The sequence below is a fragment of the Palaemon carinicauda genome, chromosome 5 (assembly GCF_036898095.1).
Source record: "Palaemon carinicauda isolate YSFRI2023 chromosome 5, ASM3689809v2, whole genome shotgun sequence".
NCBI lineage: Eukaryota > Metazoa > Arthropoda > Malacostraca > Decapoda > Palaemonidae > Palaemon > Palaemon carinicauda.
In genome coordinates this window covers 33,829,688-33,833,419 of record NC_090729.1, presented here as the reverse complement: position 1 = coordinate 33,833,419, position 3,732 = coordinate 33,829,688, and positions in this window count along the sequence as shown.

Below are 3,732 nucleotides of genomic sequence, written 5' to 3'. Positions count from 1 at the left end.
ATATCAAATAAGCCATATAAATTTTGATATATTAATGTCTGGATTCTCTTAACGACCTCGGGATCAGAGCCCCAGGCGAAATCTCACAAAGACAAGAGCTTGGCTCCGGCCGGGAATCGAACCCTGGTCGGCAAGCTTATATAGACAGTGACTAACCCATTCGGCCACGAAGGAAGATAAAAGTTAATGACAATTCTACTGTGCTTATACCTGTCGAATTCAGGTATTTTGTACTTAGAATTGAAATCAACCCATCTTCACCATCGTAGCTAATTGGTAGTTTGTTACTTGGCATTCAATTAATGATAAATTTTGCAAATTTTTACGTGTTTTTCATATTCAAATAATCCATATAAATTTTGATATATTAATGTCTGGATTCTCTTAACGACCTCAGGATCAGAGCCCCAGGCGAAATCTCACAAAGACAAGAGCTTGGCTCCGGCCGGGAATCGAACCCTGGTCAGCAAGCTTATATAGACAGTGACTAACCCATTCGGCCACGAAGGAAGATAAAAGTCAATGACAATTCTACTGTGCTTATACCTGTCGAATTCAGGTATTTTGTACTTAGAATTGAAATCAACCCATCTTCACCATCGTAACTAATTGGTAGTTTGTTACTTAGCATTCAATTAATGATAAATTTTGCACATTTTTACGTGTTTTTCATATTCAAATAAGCCATATGAATTTTGATATATTAATGTCTGGATTCTCTTAACGACCTCGGGATCAGAGCCCCAGGCGAAATCTCACAAAGACAAGAGCTTGGCTCCGGCCGGGAATCGAACCCTGGTCGGCAAGCTTATATAGACAGTGACTAACCCATTCGGCCACGAAGAAAGATAAAAGTCAATGACAATTCTACTGTGCTTATACCTGTCGAATTCAGGTATTTTGTACTTAGAATTGAAATCAACCCATCTTCACCATCGTAGCTAATTGGTAGTTTGTTACTTGGCATTCAATTAATGATAAATTTTGCACATTTTTACGTGTTTTTCATATTCAAATAAGCCATATAAATTTTGATATATTAATGTCTGGATTCTCTTAACGACCTCGGGATCAGAGCCCCAGGCGAAATCTCACAAAGACAAGTAACAAACTACCAATTAGCTACGATGGTGAAGATGGGTTGATTTCAATTCTAAGTACAAAATACCTGAATTCGACAGGTATAAGCACAGTAGAATTGTCATTGACTTTTATCTTCCTTCGTGGCCGAACGGGTTAGTCACTGTCTATATAAGCTTGCCGACCAGGGTTCGATTCCCGGCCGGAGCCAAGCTCTTGTCTTTGTGAGATTTCGCCTGGGGCTCTGATCCCGAGGTCGTTAAGAGAATCCAGACATTAATATATCAAAATTTATATGGCTTATTTGAATATGAAAAACACGTAAAAATTTGCAAAATTTATCATTAATTGAATGCCAAGTAACAAACTACCAATTAGCTACGATGGTGAAGATGGGTTGATTTCAATTCTAAGTACAAAATACCTGAATTCGACAGGTATAAGCAGAGTAGAATTTTCATTGACTTTTATCTTCCTTCGTGGCCGAATGGGTTAGTCACTGTCTATATAAGCTTGCCGACCAGGGTTCGATTCCCGGCCGGAGCCAAGCTCTTGTCTTTGTGAGATTTCGCCTGGGGCTCTGATCCCGAGGTCGTTAAGATAATCCAGACATTAATATATCAAAATTTATATGGCTTATTTGAATATGAAAAACACGTAAAAATGTGCAAAATTTATCATTAATTGAATGCCAAGTAACAAACTACCAATTAGCTACGATGGTGAAGATGGGTTGATTTCAATTCTAAGTACAAAATACCTGAATTCGACAGGTATAAGCACAGTAGAATTGTCATTGACTTTTATCTTCCTTCGTGGCCGAATGGGTTAGTCACTGTCTATATAAGCTTGCCGACCAGGGTTCGATTCCCGGCCGGAGCCAAGCTCTTGTCTTTGTGAGATTTCGCCTGGGGCTCTGATCCCGAGGTCGTTAAAAGAATCCAGACATTAATATATTAAAATTTATATGGCTTATTTGAATATGAAAAACACGTAAAAATGTGCAAAATTTATCATTAATTGAATGCCAAGTAACAAACTACCAATTAGCTACGATGGTGAAGATGGGTTGATTTCAATTCTAAGTACAAAATACCTGAATTCGACAGGTATAAGCACAGTAGAATTGTCATTGACTTTTATCTTCCTTCGTGGCCGATTGGGTTAGTCACTGTCTATATAAGCTTGCCGACCAGGGTTCGATTCCCGGCCGGAGCCAAGATCTTGTCTTTGTGAGATTTCGCCTGGGGCTCTGATCCCGAGGTCGTTAAGAGAATCCAGACATTAATATATCAAAATTTATATGGCTTATTTGAATATGAAAAACACGTAAAAATGTGCAAAATTTATCATTAATTGAATGCCAAGTAACAAACTACCAATTAGCTACGATGGTGAAGATGGGTTGATTTCAATTCTAAGTACAAAATACCTGAATTCGACATGTATAAGCACAGTAGAATTGTCATTGACTTTTATCTTCCTTCGTGGCCGAATGGGTTAGTCACTGTCTATATAAGCTTGCCGACCAGGTTTCAATTCCCGGCCGGAGCCAAGCTCTTGTCTTTGTGAGATTTCGCCTGGGGCTCTGATCCCGAGGTCGTTAAGAGAATCCAGACATTAATATATCAAAATTTATATGGCTTATTTGAATATGAAAAACACGTAAAAATGTGCAAAATTTATCATTAATTGAATGCCAAGTAACAAACTACCAATTAGCTACGATGGGGAAGATGGGTTGATTTCAATTCTAAGTACAAAATACCTGAATTCGACAGGTATAAGCACAGTAGAATTGTCATTGACTTTTATCTTCCTTCGTGGCCGAATGGGTTAGTCACTGTCTATATAAGCTTGCCGACCAGGGTTCGATTCCCGGCCGGAGCCAAGCTCTTGTCTTTGTGAGATTTCTCCTGGGGCTCTGATCCCGAGGTCGTTAAGAGAATCCAGACATTAATATATCAAAATTTATATGGCTTATTTGAATATGAAAAACACGTAAAAATGTGCAAAATTTATCATTAATTGAATGCCAAGTAACAAACTACCAATTAGCTACGATGGTGAAGATGGGTTGATTTCAATTCTAAGTACAAAATACCTGAATTCGACAGGTATAAGCACAGTAGAATTTTCATTGAATTTTATCTTCCTTCGTGGCCGAAAGGGTTAGTCACTGTCTATATAAGCTTGCCGACCAGGGTTCGATTCCCGGCCGGAGCCAAGCTCTTGTCTTTGTGAGATTTCGCCTGGGGCTCTGATCCCGAGGTCGTTAAGAGAATCCAGACATTAATATATCAAAATTTATATGGCTTATTTGAATATGAAAAACACGTAAAAATGTGCAAAATTTATCATTAATTGAATGCCAAGTAACAAACTACCAATTAGCTACGAGGGTGAAGATGGGTTGATTTCAATTCTAAGTACAAAATACCTGAATTCGACAGGTATAAGCACAGTAGAATTGTCATTGACTGTTATCTTCCTTCGTGGCCGAATGGGTTAGTCACTGTCTATATAAGCTTGCCGACCAGGGTTCGATTCCCGGCCGGAGCCAAGCTCTTGTCTTTGTGAGATTTCGCCTGGGGCTCTGATCCCGAGGTCGTTAAGAGAATCCAGACATTAATATATCAAAATTTATATGGC